The following is a 22,458-nucleotide window of genomic DNA, read 5'->3' as shown; positions in this document are numbered from 1 at the left end:
ATATTAGGTGGACTCTAAATTACTTTGAAAGAAGGAAGAAACAGAGGCACGGGTTTAGGGAATTGATGGGCATTAGGAATCTGGTTGCACAAGATAATAGAGAAAGTCAGAAGCAGGAAAGATACTGAAATATTCCCAGCACTGGTGCATAGGAACAACCAAATAGAACTAACAATATTTACAAAGAAAAATTGATATGATCTTACATCAGTGGTGGGATTCAAAATATTGTACTACCAGTTCTGTGGGCATGGCTTGGTAGACGTGACATGGCTTGGTGGGCATGGCTTGATGGGCATGGCAGGGAAGGATACTGTAAAATCCCCATTGCCACCCCACTCCAGGGGAAGGATACTGTAAAATCTCAATTCTCCCCCCAGTCCAGGGGAAGGATACTGTAAAATCCCCATTTCCTCCTGATCTGCTGGGACTTGGGAGGCAGAGAATATTTGGGGATGGGGCCAGTCAGAGGTGGTATTTACTGGTTCTCCTAACTACTCAAAATTTCCTTTACCGGTTCTCCAGAAATGGTCAGAACCTGCTGAATACCACCTCTGTCTTACATGTATCACAGAAGCTTGGCTTGATGAGAGTCATGGTGGAAACATGGAACTAGAGGATATTTTGATCAAAACAAAAAAAGAGGGGGGGAGGTGAGTGATTTATATGCAAATAAAATGTATAATGCTGACAACATTCATTACCTTGAATATGGAAATCTTGCTGGAACTATCTTGGTACAATTAAAAGAAATAAGGACCAAAGAGAAGCAATTCTAGAATTTACTATAGAGTATTTTAGGAGAAAAATTAGCAATGCCTTTCTATACCAAACATAACAAATTCTTAAGAAGACAGACAATTGTGATAATAATCAAATTACTTTGATTTGCTGGAAAACTAACTCAGGTAGGAATGGGAAATTTAGCACATCTCTAATTTCTCTTCATTACAATTTCATTTGCAAAAGAAGAAACAAGGAGGTAATCTGTCTTGGATTTAATCCTGATCCACAGAGGGGAATTAGTCAATGGATTCAAGGTCTGTCAGGAATCTTGGGGGAAAGTGACACAGTAATTAGAGTACAGTACTGCAGACTACTTCTGTTGGCTGCCGGCTGCCTGCAATTTGGCAGTTCAAATCCCACCAGGCTCAAGGTTGACTCAGCCTTCCATCCTTCCAAGGTGGGAAAAATGAGGACCCAGATTGTTGGGGGCAATAGACTGACTATAAACCACTTAGAGAGGGCTGTAAAGCATTGTAAAGCAGGATATAGGTCTAAGTGCTATTGCTATTGCTATCTTGTTGAAATTCAAATTAAGCGGAGAAGAAAATGTTGAGAGAAGTCAGTCACATATCTTGAGCTACTGTAAGGTAAATATTAATTAATAAATTCAGGCAATTGTTGGGAAACATACCAAGAAGTTGAAGGATGATGTGAGATTTCAAAGAACAAAATATTGAAATTACAAAAAACCAAACAATCCTAGTTAGAAAATAAGGAAGATGACCTGGATGGAAATATGTAAGAACTTTTAACTAGAGAAAGGAGAAATGCATTTTTTTAAAAAAAACACACACCCAGAAACAAGATGATATTCAGAAGTTCCTCAAGCACATGCCTCCTTAATTCACTGGGGTATAAGAAGGAGTGAGAAGGACATAGAGAGGGGTGCATCACAATCAGGCTTGTGAGATTCTATTATTATAGCAAATTTCAATACAGATGATTTCATGGTCTGGCCTACCTGGCCATGTATCTTAATGAAATGATTTTTTAAAACCTGAAGCGATGTCTTGCACTGCTTTTATATCAAATCGTTAAACCCTTCTGGCTGCTGTGTTCTCAAAGTGATGGCAACCTGTGGGATTTGATTGATATCTCAGTACAAGTGCTTTGTTGGTTTTCTATGGCTTTTATCAGCCATGAAGCAGAAAGCAGAAAGAGAAATGTTTTGCTCATGCCCACACGAGGAAGACTGTGCAACTGAAATGCTGATTAGTTTTCAAGGAGACATGGCTCAGCCAACATCTGAGGAGCATCTTTCTACCCTAATGTGAGTGATATATCTCAATCTACTCCAGATACTCGCTCTACTAGATGTTCTGATTGGTCAGCATTTAATAAAAGAAAGAGCACCGGTTCTGTGGGTGTGGCATGGTGGGTGTGGCAGGGGAAGGATATTGCAAAATCTCCATTCCCAGTCTACTCTGGGGCCAGCCAGAGGTGGCATTTGTCGGTTCCCCAAACTACCCAAAATATCCGCTACCAGTTCTCCAGAACCTGCTGGATCATCCCTGATCTGCCATTCTAGAGATATCTTGCTATCGGTAATATTATCTTAGAAGTTTTGTGTTCTTTAACCAGCATTTCTGTAGATGTCACTGCATTTTTGCAATGTTCTCCATGGCATGAGAACACATGTAACCAAGTTCTTGGTTCTGAAACTTTATTAGACCAGCTTTATAGCACCTCTTGACATTCTCCCATACAACAACTCAAAAGAGCTGGATTGTGTGAAAACCTATGCATCTCTCTCTCTCTCTCTCTCTCTCTCTCTCTCTCTCTCTCTCTCTCTCTCTCTCTCTCTCTCTCTCTCCCTCTCCCCTCCCCCCTCCCCCTCTCTCCCTCCTCCCCCCTTCTGGATTACTGCATTTTGTGTGTCTCCTTTAATGTTTTTCAGAATTTGATTTAGTAACTTAGGGCAAATACAATATCAATAGCAGTAGACTTATATACCGCTTCATAGGCCTTTCAGGCCTCTCTAAGCGGTTTACAGAGAGTCAGCATATTGCCCCCAACAATCTGGGTCCTCATTTTACCCACCTCGGAAGGATGGAAGGCTGAGTCAACCCTGAGCTGGTGAGATTTGAACCGCTGACCTGCTGATCTAGCAGTAGCCTGCAGTGCTGCATTTAACCACTGCGCCACCTTGGCTCTTCAAAATATTTGGCTTTATGGGATGGTGGAAGGCAAGCATACTACTTTTGTCTTCCCTTTTCTGTGCAAGTCAAAGAGATTGCAAATAGTTCCTGGCATAAAGAGTTCCCAACACAAGTGTTATCATGTATTCGGATGTTATAAGTTATTTAATGTGTGACTCTAGTTAGATCTATAGCTTGCTTCTTGTTCCAGCATATTGCATCCTATTGCTTCAAGATATCGAGCAATAAAGTAGAACCAATTTCTTTTTAAAGACAAGAATCAACTGTGAATGTTTTCACTGCAAACTTGTGCATACTTATAGTTTTGCAACCTAAGAACTGAACCATTTTATGTCATTGTCAATATGTTTTGTGATCTCTTTTGACCTGTATGAAAGTGTCACTGGAGCTTAACCAATAAATGTGAGAAACAAGTCATGACAGATTATGTAAGGAATCCATCTTTCTCAGTCTGCCCAAGGTTACATTGAGTGGTGTACCTCAAACCTATAAAGGCCACAGTGCAAAACCAACAATTTTTGTACCTGATTGTTACTTAAGCAATATAATATACTTATAACTTTGTTTTAACACACTATTATGTAACATGAACTTAAATATCTTAATGCTGTTCTCTATATATACTGTACAGTCTATAATACTCTTTATATTATGTATACAGTACTGTATACTATCTGCAGTCTGTCTATAAACAAATCACACATTCATTTACACATCCCCTGTACATTCCTTTTATATCATCTGACAACCAAAAAGTCTTCATCCATACTGGGAATTTATCATCTGAATGAAGAAACTGAAATTAAAATATATAGATTAAGCCAGGAAATAAAGCCAAACTTCAAATCAGGATTTAACATATTATATGCCATCCAGAGACTGCCTATGATTAGGTGCTATAAAAATGCAATCATTCAAGTAATAAACATTTTGATGAGACAATAATTTATGTTTAACTGAAGACTTTTTGATGACAGTTCATGGGAGTAATAGAATCATTCACCTTTTGATTGATTTAGTCAACATATCCATATTTTTACAACAAAATGCCCTCATTAATTCAACTGAAATATAAAAGCTAGTGAAAAATCCTAAGTAGCAATGTAACAATACCTGAAACAAAATTGGATAGCTGCATACATGTACTTTGGAATTAATCTTCAATTTGCTATTTCTCCAATTTAACATACATACATTTCATACATTAAATGATCTTGTTAAATTGGGAAACAATACTGTTTATATTTTTTTAAAAAAAACTACTGGATTGACTCACCCAGAAAATCTTCTCATTCTGTCTCTCAACCAGGAAGAAGTATATCTGATATTCCAATCTATGGTATCTAGACATAGTTCAACCTTTTACCCAGGTCTTCCCACAAATTACCATCCTTTCTTCCAATTGTAGAAAGCCAGTTTGGTGTAGTGGTTAAGCCATCAAATTGGAAACTAGGAAACCCTGAGGCCTAGCTCCACCTGAGGTGCAAAGCTACTGGAAAACAAACAAATCCTGGAAAAAGAGAAAGAGGTTTGTAAAACTGTCGCTGCAAAAGCTGCATTGATATGACTTTGTACCACTATCAAAGGTTGTATCAATCTTTACTTTCTATGCTATAAGACAAAAGAAGGAGAAACCAATATATTCTGAACGGAATTAAAAAGGGCTGTGTTGAGAAAAAAACAAATAAAAATCTCCCCAACTGGGAAGAATATTTGATAAATTGCACTATGTTTACAATATATTTTTAAAAATGTTTTATACTTTTTGTAATGTTTTCATAGTTTGGTATATATATCTGCAGAGGCCTGAGTTTATTGAGCTGCCTACAATTATAGCCAATCAATCAATGCACCTCTCATGAAGCTTAGTCCTTATTGAACTATATGAATGCTTTAGTAAGCAATCTCTCAATCTCTCTCTCTCTCTCTCTCTCTCTCTCTCTCTCTCTCTCTCCTCTCTCTCTCTCTCTCTCTCTCTCTCTCTCTCTCTCTCTCTCTCTCTCTCTCTCTCTCTCTCTCTCTCTCTCTCTCTCTCTCTCTCTCTCTCTCTCTCTCTCTCTCTCTCTCTCTCTCTCTCTCTCTCTCTCTCTCTCTCTCTCTCTCTCTCCTCTCCCCATCAGCCTCTCCCTTCCCTTCCCTTCCCTTCCTTATGGGGATGTAAATAATCATTTGAGCAATGGAATTTGTAAACTCACTTTCTTAAGTCAAATGATATTTCTGGAATTTTAATATGCTCTTATTAAAGGGCAGTACTTTGCTTTCAAGATCAGGCCAGATTAATACTTTGATGGGAAAGCACTGGAAAGTCCCAGAACTGTAGACCGGAAGAAAGAAGTAGCAACCCTATAGTACTGTTGCTAAGAAGAAAAAAAGAAGGAGGATGTGATCGTTTGGTGAACAGGAGTTAAGCTGACTCGAAGGTTATTCTACTACACATAGCTAGATTAACAATGGATGATGGGAACAAATAATGTTGAAAAATACACATAGCAGTAAACTGAGTAGCAAGATCACGCGGAGCACATTAAATGGAAGTGCTTCAGTGTTTCTCTGGGCACCAATGAAATACCCAATGTAATGCTCTATATTGTCCCATTAAAACTGTTTTGCTTAAACAGGCAAAGATGTTTATTGCTCAAAGCTAAATAGCAGATGCTTCCACCCATTCTAATAAGAAATATTAACTTCTTTATTACCTCAAATTCACAGCTAACATATGCTTTTCTTAATATTTAAAGGGACCCCGACACAGTGACAGAGGACAAGCTGTCAGGGGAATTATCATGGGCCTATGATAATATAGTAGGGCAGGAGACTCTAAACTAACGTAACATATTGAAACAATCTAATAGGTTTATATGGGGGGGCACTGATGTACAACTGTTGTGAAAAGAAGGCATAATGTCTATTTTGAATCATTGAGATGGATGAAAAAACTGCCATTTTTCAATTAATCAAATTCATCTATGTGTGTGCATACATGTATATATGTATGTGTGTGTGTATGTAAGTATGTTTGTATGTATGTATGTATGTATGTATGTATGTATGTATGTATGTATGTATGTATCGGGTGGGTTTCAACCGGTTTGCGGCGGTCCCTGCGAACTGGTTGGTCGGCGAACCCGGAAGTAAGTAACTTCCGGGAACAGCGAAGGGCCCACCCGCGCGCCCGCGCTCCTTACCCGGTTTTGACGAGTTCTGTGCTTCCACGCATGCGCAGGATGCATACAGCACCTGCACGATCCTCCAGGAGCAGCTGGAGCATCGCACAGACGCTAGTACACATGCGCGCACCACGCACGTGCACAAGGACGCCGCCGGCCCCGTTTCAACCGAACCGATTGGAACGGAGCGAGAAACCCATCCCTGGTATGTATGTATGTATGTAATCCTTTCTCACATTGTGGTCTTAGTCTTCTACAATCTCAGGTCTTCTAGCAGATGCCTGGGAGTTTGAGGGTTCGGTACAGGATCTTTGCTGTTCCTAGCACTGCACTCTTCTGGACAGAGAGCTTGGATGTTGTTCCTGGGTTCTGTTGAAGCCATTCAGCTTAGGAGTCACAGCCCCAAGCACTTCTATCACCACTGGGACCACTTTAGACTTTATTTTTCACATCCTCTCCTTCACGCCCTCCATCTTATGCTCCTTGTTCCTGAGCTTGTACATCTATCACTACTGTTGTCTTTTCGTCCTTGTCTATTACCATGATATTGGGTTGATTGACTAATACCTGCCTGTCTGTTTGGATCTGGAAGACCCATAAGATCATAGCTTTCTTAACACCACAATCTTTTGTCAGATATCCCATCTATACAGGAGGATCTAGCCCACCTTCTCTACAGATGTTCTTGTACACAATGCCAGCTACTTTCTTGTGCTATTCAGTATATGCTGTTCCTGTCTGCATTTTACACCCTGCCGTTAGGTGTTGGACTATTTCTGAGACCTCTTTGCATAATCTGGACCTTGGGTTCTGTTTAGGTGGTAGACCCCTGCTTCTATAGATCTCGAGTTTAGTGCTTGTTATTGTGCTCTATGATCAGTGGCTCAGTGCTGTCTTTTAGTCCAGCCCTTTGCAGCCACTGGTAGGATTTCTCAACCATAAACCTCAACTATTTGTCAATGGTACATCCCATGGCAGGTTGTGTCTTGTCATGGCACTTCTTCTGCTTGATCTTTCTCCTATTTCTACTGCTGCCCCAGAGATTCTCTCAGCAGCTCATCTTTGGATGCCATCTTACTGAAGTACACCTGGATGCTCTGGGTTTCATCCACAACAATAGCTTTGACACTCATCAGATCCTGACAACCATCTTTCTGATAGTGTACAGTCTCAGGATATTGGCTTGGGGTGGAAACCTCTGTACATTGTGAGAAGCTTCTGGGTCTTCACATTGGCAACTTTCAAGTCCTTCTTTGGCCAGCTCACTATAGTGGCAGGGTATCTGATGACTAGCAGAGCAAACATTAATGGCAGGGATCTTGAACTTGCCATTGAGCTGGCTCTTCAGGACCTGTCTGATCCTTTGTTAATAGTTGGATGTTGCTGTTTTCCTTACCTCCTCCTCATAGTTCCAATGTGACTGTGGGATACCGTGGCACTTGTAATTGATCTGTATGCCCTCTGTGTTTCCCATTGGTAGTTCCACCACATCAGTCTTAGCTGATTTGCTTCTCTTGACTACCATCCAGATACATTTATCTAGCCTCAATTACATTCCGATGTCTTACTGTAGTTCTGTGTCAAGTGGATCAGTGAGTCAATATTTTGTTCATTCATTGCATACACTTTGATCTCATCCATGAAGAGGAGGTGGCTGGTGGTAGTTCCACTATTGAATTTATATCCATTTCCAGTTTTTGTGATTATCTTGCTGAGAAAGTTCAAGTCTATGAAGAACAGTAGCAGGGACAGGGTATCATATATGCCACATTTGATGGACACTTGTGTGAGATGTCTTGAGTTGATTTCCAGTGTCAACTTCTACATTCCCAATGAGTTCTTGAGGAAGTTTAGTGTTCTGTTGACTTTGCACAGTGGCAGTTGTTCACAGATCCAGGTGTGTGGTATTGAACCGTACACTTTCCTATAGTTAATCCAGGCTGTGTTCAGATTGGTTTCTCTAGACCTTGACTGTTCTATATGGGAGCAACTGGTGTTTTGAGCCTCTGATCCTGTAGCTTGGTAGTTATGATAGGGCTTTCCATATTATGGGGAGACAAGCTATTGGATGGTCATTGAATGGTGTCATTCCCTTGTTGGGGCTCTTTCATGATCAATAGTGTCCTTCCTTGGGTAACCCAGTCTGGGAGGAAGTCTGCAAGTAGTAGATGGTTCATCAGTGCTGTTATGTGTTCATACCCTGTGGTTAGTTTCCTTAGCCAGTGAGTATGAAAAAAAACGTACTTGCAAAACCATATGCAGAGCTGGTCACCACATTAAAAAACCATGCAATTGCATTAAGAAAAAGTATGGAAAAGCTACATATCAAACTCTGCGTGTCGAACGAAGAAAACTATGAAAAATCCTAAGGCTGTGTGTCCAAGGCTGTTTTAAGATCAGCATCTTTGGAAACAAAGTTTGCAACTCTGACCCGGACTGCTCTTGAATCCTAATCTCTTCCTGGTAAGCATTATTTCAGTACTATGTCAGCCTATAACTGCATCCAAGTTTGTGTGTGGGACTTTTAGATTCTCTTAGATAATGTTTTAAGTAAGACTGGGAACATTAAACAGTCCCTCCACCATTTTGACTTCTGCATAGTTTTAACATACCAGTTACCATTAGGGGGAAAAAAAGATAATTTTTCTTCATATTCACATTCACATCTCTCTCTGTCTTTCTCTCTTGTGGAAGAGCCTGGGAAAATGTAATGACTCATGACCGGGTTCACTTCAGGAGCCTGCTGTGTTGAAGGAAGCATATTCAGTAATCGCAGCAGGAGAGGCCTTTATAAATATCTGGAAGAAAGCAGAGTTGGTCGACTTATTGATTAAATCTGCCGATACCAGGAATGGTGCGGAGGTAAAGGGTGGGAAGAAGTGTGACTTGGAGAGATTAATCTTCAAATTAAATGCATGACCTTGTGGTATTCTTTGCCCTTTAGAAAACAGGCTGTAGTGCATTCTGAACAGTTTATTTACCTACAAAAAGCTGGGCTCAGAAGCCCCATCTGGCTTTCAGGGGGTTCCTGTTGTTTTTATCCAGTTTTCCAGCTGAGCGAACAAAAAAAACCTGTCCAGCCTCTTTCAGATGAGAACATTTTCAGCTGGCTAAAATTCTGCTGGCCTCACCAATGAATGTCCTTGGTGTCATCTGGATCAACACTTTTCGTAAGATGTTTCATTTTTTGGCAATAATGCCAATAAGGCTTTGTTCTTACTTATTTTTACATTTATATCCCACTGTTATTCTAAGACAGGAACATTGTGTGTCTGTGTTTGCAACTCTACTTTTTTCAGATTTGTGTTTTTCTTTATTTGGAATAATTAAAGAGACTGTTAAGTGATAAAATGGTGTTTCTTCAGGAATTGAAAATGTCACAAAAAACAGCCTCAGGACTGATGTGACCTACAGACTGTGGGTTTGCCAATTTTTGTTCTAGGACAGAAATGGGTAATTTTCTCTGGGTCAGAGGCCCTCACTAACTCCTCAGGCAGCCAGAAAGTCACAGAAAACATTCCAGTGACATGGTGACAACATTGGAAAGGAGAAGGATGAGATCTTAAGGGTCCTTATGGGAAGAGGGACGTTTTTAAGAATGGGGGATTTCAGGACTTCATCTTTTACAAACTATGGATATACAATTCAGGGAAATAGATAACCACTTAACTGCCTCTTTTGAACTACAATAGACCAGAAGCAGAGATTTCCTGAATCTTAGTCCAGTTCTGCTTAGTAAATGGACTTCAGTTCATGCAACAGAGATGATCTTTAAGTTTTATTTTGTGTCATTTTGCCAAGGAAAATCATTTGCTCTTAAGTAGGGAGCTGTGTACATCTACTTCTCCAATTATTCAAGTCCTAAAGATTGCTAGAGGCAGCCAATTTGTTAAGAAGGAAGATTGGAGTTCACTTAAGCAACAAACATATTTACTTTTCTTTGGGCAGTTTTATTTTTTTGTACCAGTTAATCATGTGGTCACTTGTTAAGACCGCACAGTTAATTCACTGAAAGTTTTAATCAGTTGGCACTTGGCAGATTCCATGTGTCAATAAAAACATTATTCATTTCCAATTTCTTCTTTTTCATATGTGTAGGCGGAACCACCCACTGCTGGAATATAACCGTGTTCTATTTTATTTAGCTATTGAAAGACAATCTCCAATTCTCCCAGAAAAATAGTCACAAATAAATCAAATTTATCATGTTTCAGTTCAATAACGTGTGAACAGAATAAAAATGAGAGATGTAGAATTTGTTGTATCCCTTCTTGTTTATGGCTATTATTGAATATATATAGTAAAAACAGGAGGAAGAAGGGCAGACATTCTGGCATTATCTTGATGGGAATTCAGCTGATGACTAAAACATTGAAGAAATAAAATTGCAGTCTTATCAATATTGTTAACATCATTGAAAGAGAAGTTGATTTCTGATTAAGGGACTGGCTGAGAAAATGAAAGATTTTAAAAAGAATATTCCACCCTAATCCATCCACCCCCATCATTCAGCTTATATAACAATTCAGTATGAGACTGTGATAGAAAGAACATTCACAATGGGGCAATGTACCTTGGGATATGGTACCTTGGGATGTATAAATAATTAATGATCATGTGAAGTGTTAATACCACTTTATAATGCCTTGGTAAAACCACACTTGAAATACTGAATCCAATTTTGGTCACCACAATGTAAAAAAGATGTTGAGACTCAAAGAGTACAGAGAAGAGCAATGAAGATGATGAAGAGACTGGAGGCTAAAACATATAATACAATACAATAGCAGAGTTGGAAAGGACCTTTGAGTCCAATCTTTATAATCATCTTTATTGCTCTTTTCTGCACTCTTTCTAGAGTCTCCACATCTTTTCTACATCATGGCGACCAAAACTGAATGCAGTATTCCAAGTATGGCCTTACCAAGGCATTATAAAGTGGTATTAATACTTCACATGATCTTGATTCTTGATCCCTCTGTTTATGTATCCTAGAAGTGTGTTGGCTTTTTTGGCAGCCGCTGCACACTGCTGGCTCATATTTAAATGGTTGTCCACTAGGACTCCAAGATCCCTCTCATAGTTACTATTATTGAGCAAGGTATCACCTTTACTGTACCTGTGCATTTCGTTTTTCTTGCCTAAATGTAGAACCTTACTCTTTTCAACATTGAATTTCATTTTATTAGATAGTGCCCAATGTTCAAGTTTGTCAAGATCCTTCTGTATCTTAAGCCTATCTTCTGGAGTGTTGGCTATTCCTGCCAGCTTGGTGTCATCTGCAAATTTGATGAGTTCCCCATTTATTCCCTCATTCAAATCATTGATGAAGATGTTGAAGAGTACTGGGCCTAAAACAGATGCTTGGGGTACTCCACTTCATATTTCCCTCCATGTAGATGCAGTTCCATTAAGGAATACACGTTGAGTGCAGTTGGTCAGCCAGTTGCGAATCCATCTGGTGGTGATGCTGTTCAACCCACATTCTTCTACTTTATCTGGTAGTAGGGTATGGCCTACCTTATCAAATACCTTACTGAAATCCAAGTAAACTATATCGACGACATTCCTCTGGTCCACTAATTTTGTCACTTTGTCAAAGAATGCAATAAGATTAGTCTGGCATGATCTGTTTTTGACAAACCCATGTTGGCTTTTGGCTATTACTTTGTTTACTTCTAGGTGTTCGCTAATTTGTTCCTTGATTATCTTTTCCAGAATCTTTCCTGGTGTTGAGGTCAGGCTGACATGTCTGTAGTTTCCTGGATCTATTGGTTTTCTGTTTTTGAAGATGGGAACCACATCAGTTCTTTTCCAGTCCTCTGGCAGTTCCCCGGCACTCCAAGGTCTCTGAAAGATATAGTTCAGTGGTTCTGAGATCTCATCTGCCAGTTCCTTCAGAACCCTGGGGTGTAATCCATCCGGTCCTGGTGATTTGAACTTGTCTAGGGTAGACAGCTGCTCACTTACCATTTTCTTCCCTATATATAAAGATTGATTACCGGAATTGGGTATGTCTAGTTTAATGAAAAGAAGGACTAGGGGTGCATGATAGCAGTGTTCCAATATCTAAGGGGTTGCCATAAAGAAGAGGTGGTCAACCTATTCTCCAAAGCATCTGAAGGCAGGACAAGAAGCCATGGATGGAAACTAATCAAGGAGAGAAGCAACCTAGAATTAAGGATAAATTTCCCGAGAGAACAATTAATCAGTGGAATGACTTGGCTCCAGAAGGTGCCAAGGTGTGGGTGCTCCAACACCAGACATTTTAAAGAAGAGATTGGACAACCATTTATCTGAAATGGTATAAGATTTCCTGCCTGAGGTTGGTTATTATAAATAAATCCTTTGCCATTGTTTTCTTTCAGAATATTACTTTGGCTTTCTAGCATGGCCGACAGTCCTAGGACTCCCTGGTGCTCTCCCATCAGGCTTTAAATCAATCTGGCCTTGCTTAGATTTTGTGAAATTAGCAAAGGTCAGTACTTATCCAAATACATGCCTCAAATCAATTAATAGTGAAAAATCATCTATTAAAATGAAGGAAGAAGCTGCTGCTTGCTAGAAACGTGTTCAATTTTATGTTGCTTTTCCAGTTCTATAATATAGTAATATCCATAATGCATTCATACTGAGGTTTACATACATGAATCTCTTTTCTGCTTGAGTTTACCTCACCTTCTTTTTATTATTATGGAGGGTTCTAGTCTACTTGGGCCTTCTGTGCATCACATCAACTAATATACATGCCTTGAACCTTGACAGTTGCAGTGATAAAAATAAGCCAAATATATTTTACTGCATTTGAATCTAGGAATTATTTTATTTACACATATTTTGAACTTTATTGAACTTTTATTCTCAGGATTGGAACATTGGCATTCAGAGAGTGTTTACAAGAATTTAAGAGTGGATTTTTAAAGAGCGTGTGTGCATGTATGTGTTTGTGTGTTTGTATGTGTGTGTAAGCTTGGTTCTCATAAACTGTCAGTTTTGCAGATTCCAGACCTTAATAGGTCTCTGGACTTCAGATCAAACTCCATTATCGTAAAGAACTGTTGCTAAATTCCTCCAAGACACTTACACTCATAGACAAGTTTCACCAATCTTCCTTATCAGGAAAAAGTCTTGGCTTGAGATCAAGCAGACCTTTTGGGTTTAGAGTCTGACAGCCTTCAAAGTCTCAGCTAGGAAAGTGGGGTCAGGGAGGTGGGGACGGGACTCAACAATCCCACAGCAGAAGAATGATTTCCCTACCGCCCCCAGCGCGGAGGGGAACAGACACATGGATACAAAAGTATAGAGGCTGGCAGTCATATAAACTCTGATGTGGCCTGAAGAAAAAGGAATACAAAAAGGGTTAGGCAACATGCATGCCATATTTGCTTAACAAGAAAAGCAGATTATGTTTAACATGAGAAACTTCCCAATATCTCTGGATCACTAGGAAGTTTCTTTTCAAGTGGTATCAGCCCCATGATCAGGCAGTATAAAAGAACTGACATCACCACTCTTTTATTACCAAGTGCAGCAGAGCTTAGGCAGGTGTCAGCCTTAGACAAAAGTTCAGAAAAGACAACGGTGGGTTCTGAAGATTGAAGGGTGATTCCCACTGGAGTTGGGAGAGAAAGCAAAATGAAGGGAAATTATGTGAAAAAGGTCAATTGGACTTGAGCTGGGAATGTATCCTACAAACCTTAGACAATAAAGGCTAGAGGTAGGAAATGAAGGTCTTCTCCAAGAAGAGATATAATTGAATGTACCTTTAGGGATGCAAGCAGTGTTTGTATCTTTGAAATTACAGTGGATTAGTTTTGTTGCGCATTTTCCCAGCAAAGAGTTTTTTGCAAGTTGAAAGCTGTAATCAAATTAGTGTTTCTTTTCTCTTGGAATGAATCTTTGATATATTTTTTTTCCTGTTTAATTTTTCTACCCTCGTATAGGGCAGCAATACCGGCATATGCATTTATCTTTGATTTCAACACTCAATTCCTTCTTTTTGCAACAATATTCATTCTTGCTAGCTCTAACGCTAGCAACCCACGGCTCCAGATCCAATTCCATGCCATTACTATTTCAACCAGGTCTGAAAAGCTCTGTTAACTCCCAAGGCTTTCCTAAACACAGATATGAAATTTCTGGAGGAGATTGTTTGAAAATGTAGAGTTCTAGTTTGATCAGATTATAGACGACATTTACTTTTTGCCTTCCGATAACTTTCCCTGAACCTGATGTTCTTCAGATACATTTACTTCAGCTCCTGGATTTTGACCACACTAGCTGGATATCTGAGGGTTTGCCATCTTATACATCTGGAGAGCACCAGATTGGGGAAGGTTGTTCTAGACTGAGTAATATGTGAGCAACTCATTCTAGGTGGTCTAACCAAAAAGAAAGGAAGGTGTGCATGCCCTGTCAAGGTCTGTTCTGGAGTGAATTTTACTCTTGGGTGGCGTGGAGTATTGTATCCAGAGCACTTTTGGTAAAAGGCTATCTGTTGACACCTGGAAGCCGGCAATTTGAAGAGGTGTATTAATTTAGATTTTCATAAGCATGATGTGAAAAGTTGGTATCAGATGATGAGAATGGATTTGATGATTTATTTTATTTTGCTATTTGTTGATAGTGTACTTATCCATTAGTCAGAGAGTTTTGCTTCTTTCCCAACCCCCTGCAATAAAACTGTCTGGAAATCATGCCTGTATAGTAATTCACCATTGAATTTGAATGGCGCAATACGGTAAGGTTCTGGTATTGCTCGTCCATCCTTGACACCTTCAAATTTAAGTTTTTATAACATCCTCTTATTGCTTTATCTACCCCCTTATCAGGTTCTACTAATAATGTATCAGTTTGCACCAAGGAAGTTTTCCTTTGAAACGCAATTGTAAAGGAAAGTTAGATTAACAGAATGTATGATAGATATGGATGATTATTACAAGCATTTATGGATGATTATTACAAGCATTTTTTTTTCTAATTTTCCTATTCTTTAGGGATAGTTTTAAATCAAGATAAATATAGTACCAGTACCATAAATATAATGTAGAGTGGTTAAGGGTATCAGGCTAAAAACTGAAGACCACGACTTCTAGTCTTGTTTTAGGCATAAAATTGTCTTGTCACTTTAATCACTTTCTCTTAGCCCTAGAAAGAAGACAATGGCAAACCACTTCTTTGCCAAGAAAACTATAGGGATTTGTCTGGGAAGTCTCTGAGAATAATTGGTTTAAAAAATGTGTGTGTTTGTGTGTGTGTGTATCAGAATAAGAAAAAGTGTTATTTTATTAGCACAATGAATAGGTAAAGGTAAAGGTTTCCCTCACACATACATGCTTGTCATTCCTGACTCTAGGGGGCGGTGCTTACCTCTGTTTCAAAGTTGAAGAGCCAGTGCTGTCTGAAGATGTCTCCGTGGTCATGTGGCTAGCATGACTAAAAGCCGAAAGTGCACAGAACACAGTTATCTTCCCACCAAAGGTGGTTCCTATTTTTCTACTTGCCTTTTTACATGCTTTTGAACTGCTAGGTTGGCAGAAGCTAGGACAAGTAATGGGAGCTCACTCCGTTATGCGGTGCTAGGGATTCGAACCGCCAAACTGCCAACCTTTCTGATTGACAAGCTCAGTGTCTTAGCCACTGAGCCACCAGATCCTGCACAATGAATATTACATCTAGTTTTGTCCCCACCTAGTACAGTGCAGGGATCATTTCCAGGGTGGCAAGGGGTAGGGATGGGGAGAATTGCTCTGTTAGATTGTGTGCGGGGTGTGTGCATATGCAACCACATGTGTTCACTTGTTCTCTCCTGGTTTTAGTTTATGCTTTTACAATTTTCATTTTAAAATACGTTGCCTTTTTCGTTACATATTTAGCCCTAAACTGCCTCAGGTTGAGTGAAAACCAGTAATAACAATTCCTCTCTCAAGTTTGTCTTTGCTATAATACTTTATGAGGGCCCTCTGTGACCTTTCCTAATTGTTTAACCTTTTTTGCTTTAAAAAAAGAGAGAAGAGAGTAAAGTGAGCCTCATTTACCCACAGGTAGAGGAATGTTAATGTAGGAAGTGAGGCAGTTTGTTCTTTGAAAAATATTTTATGGGAACTTGCTTCAAACTGAAGGAACACATGTAAAATCCGTTCCCTGGGGAAGGGCCTTTCTTAGCCTCACATTTGAAACAAAGGAAGAATTTTTTGGGGGTAAACTCAAAGCAGAGAGCTCAGGGTCACATATTAGAATTTCCCTTGGCAGCAGGAGAGCTTGTGTACCTAAGGCCACTCCATTTCCAGCAGATGTACCAAGATACAGTTGTTATTCTATCAGGCCAGGATATGGAGTCAACCTCAGTGAAATTAAGGACCACGAAAGGTCCCCTTCAGATCACAAGGCTTTAATGAATTCAGAATGGCTATGAAAGGCAGTTCTGGAAGGTAGAAGGGCAGTAAGTAATTATTCTCCTGTGGGAAGGCTTTAGTGCTAAACGAAATTAACTAAATGCTGTCATTTCATAAGTCACTTGTGATTAAGAGGAACAAGTCTGGTTTTGCATTCTTCTCTTCTTCAAAGGAAAGAAGGCTGGTATTGGTTAGAAGGGAAGTGATATTCTCGTATTCATTTAGACGATTTACATAACACCTCCGGCTGATGTTCCCAGGATTCTTTTTTTTAAACTTATTGGAGGTAAATTACCTAAGTTGCCCTCATAGAGCAGGGTCATTTATTCTATTGAACATATTTTGAAAAATATTTGAATATTTGAAAAGTCAGATGGATAGGCGCTTTTAATGTCTGGCCTGAAATTTAAATCGAAGTCTAAAATATAATCCCCAAACGTATGTCCAAGTTTTGTTTTTTCCATTTAATTTCCATTGATGGGCCCATTAACTTCAAAAGGGAAAAGGTTTTTCTAAAAAAAAAATAACATCAATGTGTGGATATGAACCCAGACCGGGAGCAGCACAGATACTACAGATGAATGGGCCTTTAGAATCAGTCTTCAAAATGTCCTCTGTGAATAGCAATAGCAATAGCAATAGCACTTAGACTTATATAACACTTCGTAGTGCTTTTACAGCCCTCTCTAAGCAGTTTACAGAGTCAGCCTGCTTCCCGCAACAATCTGGGTCCTCATTTTATCCACCTCAGAAGGATGGAAGGCTGAGTCAACCTTGAGCTGGTGAGATTTGAACTGCTGAACTTCAGCTAGCAGTCAGCTGAAATAGCCTGCACTACTACACTCTAACCACTGCGCCACCTCAGCTCATATATGGCTAGGAGAATGGCCTGCTCCTAGCCATATAATCCCATTCATGCAGACACCTTTGCAGATAAGGATTTGCAAGTAAAGGTTAACTTTGATTTTCATAGGAAAGCCCTCGCAAGATAAAGAAGGCCCATTCATATTAGTATCAGATGCATTGCTGCCATTATAGAAGGAATTAAACAAATACAGGTAGTCCTCAACCTACAACCGCAATTGAGACCAACATTTATGTAAGTGAAAAATTTGTTAAGTGAGTTTTGCCCAATTTTACAACTTTTCTTGCCTCATTTGTTAAGCGAGTCACTGCAGTTGTTACATTAGTAACATGTTGTTAAGTGAATCTGATTTCCCCATTGACTCTGCTTGTAAGAAGATTGCAAAAGGACATTGCAACCATCATAAATGTGAGTCAGTGGCAAAGCATCTGAATGTAAATCGTGTGACCATGAGAATGCTGCAAGTGTGAAAAATGGCCCTAAGCCATTTTTTCAGTGCCATTATAACTTCAAATGGTCACTAAGTGAACTGTTGTAAGTCAAGGACTATCTGTACCATCAAAGGGAAGACGTTTGGAAAGAAGTTTGAAGGAGATGAAACTTGGAGCTGATAGCAGATAACCCAAAGTGGTAGAATGGCTAGAATTAGTGACGTGCAGTCAGGTGAGGCATAGCATCACCACTCCCATCATGAAAAGAAAAAAAATGTAAAAGGAAAAAGGTAAGAGCTGAGGTCAGGCTGAGCTAGTTGCTGCCTCACCATGGATGACTCTGCTTAACTGTTTAAAAAAGCCCCTAAAAAGCGCCCTCTACTATGAGGCAGGAGAATTGTGTGCCTCATATAGTCTGACTTTAGGTATTTTATGATCACTCAAGCAGAGTTAAGCAAGGGTTAAAAGCCTAAAAATTCCTAACGTAGATGAGGCACACAGTTCTTCTGCCTCATAATAGAGGGCGCTCGTTGGGCGGGGCTTCTTCAGAGGACCCGAGGCAAGAGCAGAGCTGAAATCCTCTCTGAAACAGCTGGAAAAGGTACATGTGGGTTGGAGGGAGGGGGAGGAATTCAAACTTCATCCTCCTGGTGCGGGGCTTTGGGCAAAGGCTGGAGGGAAGGACCCTGGCTCGCTTGTGCTCTCCCTCCCCAAGTGTAGTTTGATTGCAGGCAGAGCCATATTACCTTTTCAAACCTGTAATCAGTGAAACTGGGCTGGATCCTTCCGGGGCTGGGGGAAAGTGTGCTCCAGTATGGCTCTTTGACTGGCTTCCTGCTCCTCCTGTGGTCTCCTCGCTGGTGCTCTCCCTCCAATCCAACTTTGTGTGTGTGTGTGTGTGTGTATGTGTGTGTGTGTGTTTGAGAGAGAGAGTGAGAGAGGGAAGGGGGGAGGAGAGAGAGTCCAATCCAACATGTGTGTGTGTGTGTGTGTGTGTGTGTTTGAGAGAGGGAGGAAGAAGGGGATGGGAGAAGAAAAAGAAAAAGAAAGGAGGAAACTTCTTTCGCAAAGGAGAAAACCAAATGCTGTCACTTTAAATCGGAACTGAGCATGCCTGGCTGTGGAATTCTGGGAGTTGAAGTCCACAAGTCTAAAAAAGTTTGAAACCCACCACTGTGTCAGTGCCTCACCAGCCATAAACCTCACCGCACGTCACTGGCTAAATTGACTTAATTCTAGTAGAGGATTTGGTGGTTTTAATTCAGAAGATGGGTGCTTAGTAATCACAAAGTGGTCCCTTTTGTTGTTGTTGAAGGCTTATCTGTTTCTTTGTAGAGAGAAGTCAATGGAAAAGATTCAAGGAAGAAAAGCACAATGGAGCACATAGATGGCATGGCGGGGTGATAGAAGATCAAAGAAATTTACTAGTTGGAACCAAGTCAATGGACTGTTCATCAAACATGAAACATTGTTAATGAATTCTATGGGCTTTTTAAGCACTAGGACTAGAGATCATCCTTGTGTTTAGTGACATAGACAGCTGCATATCTTTTCATATCTTGAGTTCATATTGTAATTTGCTAAGCAATACATGTTTAAAATGAATTAGAATGGAGAGTTCAGAGAAAATATTGCTCATTTGGTGCTCTTGCTGCTTGCAAAAGAGTATAAAACAATTAGAAAATTCTTAATTGTTCTGATAAAGATGGACTGAAATGGCTTCTTAGTGGCTTTTAAGTGGGAAAAAACCCCCACTGGAAAACTGTGTGCCTTCCCTTCCTCTTACAGTTGGATCCTTTGAACCCTGTTCGTTCATAGTTCCAGCTTGGATGCAGTGAAAGTCATTTATCAGTGCCTCAGAAACCAGACTAACATGGTAAGAAAAATGAATAACAATCAAAGAGGAATGTATATGCAAGCCATAATCCATGGATTCTGGAAGTAAATCTAATTTATTTTCTCCCATGAGAATTATGCTTGAATAAAACATAAAATTGTGCTGTTGGTTTCCTAGTAAGAAAAGTACTGTTCTAGATAATGCCCCTAGAAGCAATTGTCCCATTGGAGTCAATTTACCAACTCACTTTTTTAAAAAGTGAGAGCAGGAGAATCAGATGTGTATCTCACTCTTTTGGTTGCAGAGAAAAGGAAGAAAGTTGGCTTTGGGATTAAAGTTATTGGGGTTTTTTTCTATATGCAAGAGAGAGAGAGAGAAAGAGATGGAAGTGGGAGACTGAGAGAGAAGCAGAAACTGTTCCCAATCTAACTTTGTCCAGCATTATTGCTGGAATAAACCACAATTGACTCTGTATACACACAACCTATTTCCTGCACCACATTTTGCAAAGCATGATTGTGTTTAAACAACATGCTAGGTGTCCTCCCTGCTGCCATTAGTTGATGTCATAGAGCAGTGGTGAAATCTAATTTTTTTTTGCCATTCGTTCGGTAGGCATGGCGGTGGTCATGTGACCGGGTGGGCGTGGCCAACCATTTCCCACTTTTTAAAGTATTTTTTTCCTGCCAGTTTGGGTGAATAGGTAGTTAAAAATGTTTTAAAAAGTGAAAAAAAGGTTCTGATGATCCCATGGATCAGCTGTGAGCCGCACAATTATGGGACCCCCTTTATTTCACTTTGCAAAACATTTTTTTCCTGCTGGTTAAGGCGAATAGGTCAGAAAAAAATGCTTTAAAAAGATGGGGGGGGGGAGATTCTGACAATCATGTGGCACAATTGAGTCACCGAATATACATACATACATACATACATACATACATATATGATAATTTTTATTATATATATATATATATATATATATATATATATATATATATATATATATATATATATATATATATATATATATATATATATATATATATATATGATAATTTTCTTATAGGAAGTTCTTATGTCACCAGACTTGCGGGGGGTTTCAGGAAATGGGGACATTCTTAGATGGCTCCATTGTGGGTGATCTTTTACTCTCTCCATGTACTTTGCATATTTACAAATTTTTATAGTGTCTTTGCATTTTTAGTAATTACTCTATAATTTTATAATGGTTGTTTTAATATATTTGTTGTTTTTACTGATTGTTATTGTTATATACATCTGAAGTTTTAGCAGCATAACATATTGCTGGTGCTGTTTAATTGTTTACCAGTAGATTTAGATTTAGATTTAGATTTATTTTAGATTTAGATTTATTTTATTTGTATGCCGCCCTTCTCCGGGTGGGACTCAGGGCGGTGAACAACTCAAAGGGGGAAAAGGGGAACATAGAACACAATACAAGTAGTTAAAATAGCCAAAAATCACACAACCACACAGGTCGAGAGGGGAGGGGAACTCATCAACCCCAGGCCTGAGGGCAAAGCCAGGTTTTGACGGCTTTTCGGAAGGCCTGGAGAGAGGTGAGGGTCTGAATCTCTGCGGGGAGTTCATTCCAGAGGGCCGGAGTTGCCACAGAGAAGGCCCTCCCCCGGGAAGTAGCCAGGTGGCATTGGCTGGTAGACGGAACCCGGAGGAGGCCGACCCTGTGTGTAGAAAATATCTTTGCAGGAAAAGCAGGTAACAGAACAATAAAATATACAATAGTAGATGGGCTTATCTATACAACTATTGTTATTATTTCGTAATTATAATTAATGGCCAATGAGATAAATACACAGATAAATTGACCAAATACAACACATGCAGTGTTATCAGTCAGATATGGTGTTAAAAGTTAAAACTTAGAAAGAGAATTATTGAATACAATAAAGTAAAACACAGGACAGGACAGGACAGGACCGAACACTTTATTTTGTCAACATTCCAAGATTAGGATATTTTATGTCATTTTACAGAAATCACTGCAGGTAAGAATTTGACAATTCTGTCAGTGATAGTAAAACCTAGATTAGTAAAATGTTAAAGGCAATGATCTTGAAATCAAGAGATCTAATCCTGCCTTGTGCTAAATGTCAGCTGAGTTGCTTTGTGTCTGTCATTCTATCTCAACTCTTAAGAAAAAGGCCATAGCAAACCACTTCTGAAAATTCAGAGGCCTTTCAACTTTGGAGGTTCCTATAGGCCAGTATTTCTCAACCTTGGCAACTTGAAGATGTCCGAACTTCAACTCCCAGAATTCCCCAGCCAGCGAATGCTGGCTGGGGAATTCTGGGAGTTGAAGTCCGGACATCTTCAAGTTGCCAAGGTTGAGAAACACTGCTATAGGCAATATGGACACTTGGAAAAAATCATGAAAACACACATGTGCATGCAGAAGCACACACACACACACACACACACAGCACAGAGCATAAGGAAGCAAAATTGGGATAAATTATTATGTATGAAAACAAACAAACTCCTTCCCTCATCTTCTATTTGGTCTTACTTCCCACTCTGAATACGCAGGAGAATGCTGCTTTCTAAAAAAATAATAATCCCTTCTTCACTCTTACAAAAGAAAATAGAGGCTGCTTTTATTTGAATCTGGTCCTGCTGAAAACTCTGGCAATGTATCAAACTGAAATGTCTTTTAAAGTCATTAAAGTAGCCATGCTTAAGCTTGCTAAATAGGCAGCTATTTGCTGAAGAATCAATAGTTAGTGACTTCCTGGTTAGATGAATGCTTAGATTTGTCACTATAACTCCCTCAGAAAGGC

The sequence above is a fragment of the Thamnophis sirtalis genome, unplaced genomic scaffold (assembly GCF_051295495.1).
Source record: "Thamnophis sirtalis isolate CommonGarterSnake01/CBP01778 unplaced genomic scaffold, rThaSir2_p1.2 scaffold_5, whole genome shotgun sequence".
Lineage (NCBI taxonomy): Eukaryota > Metazoa > Chordata > Lepidosauria > Squamata > Natricidae > Thamnophis > Thamnophis sirtalis.
The sequence above is the reverse complement of the archived record's forward strand: the minus strand, read 5'-3'. Positions refer to the sequence as shown.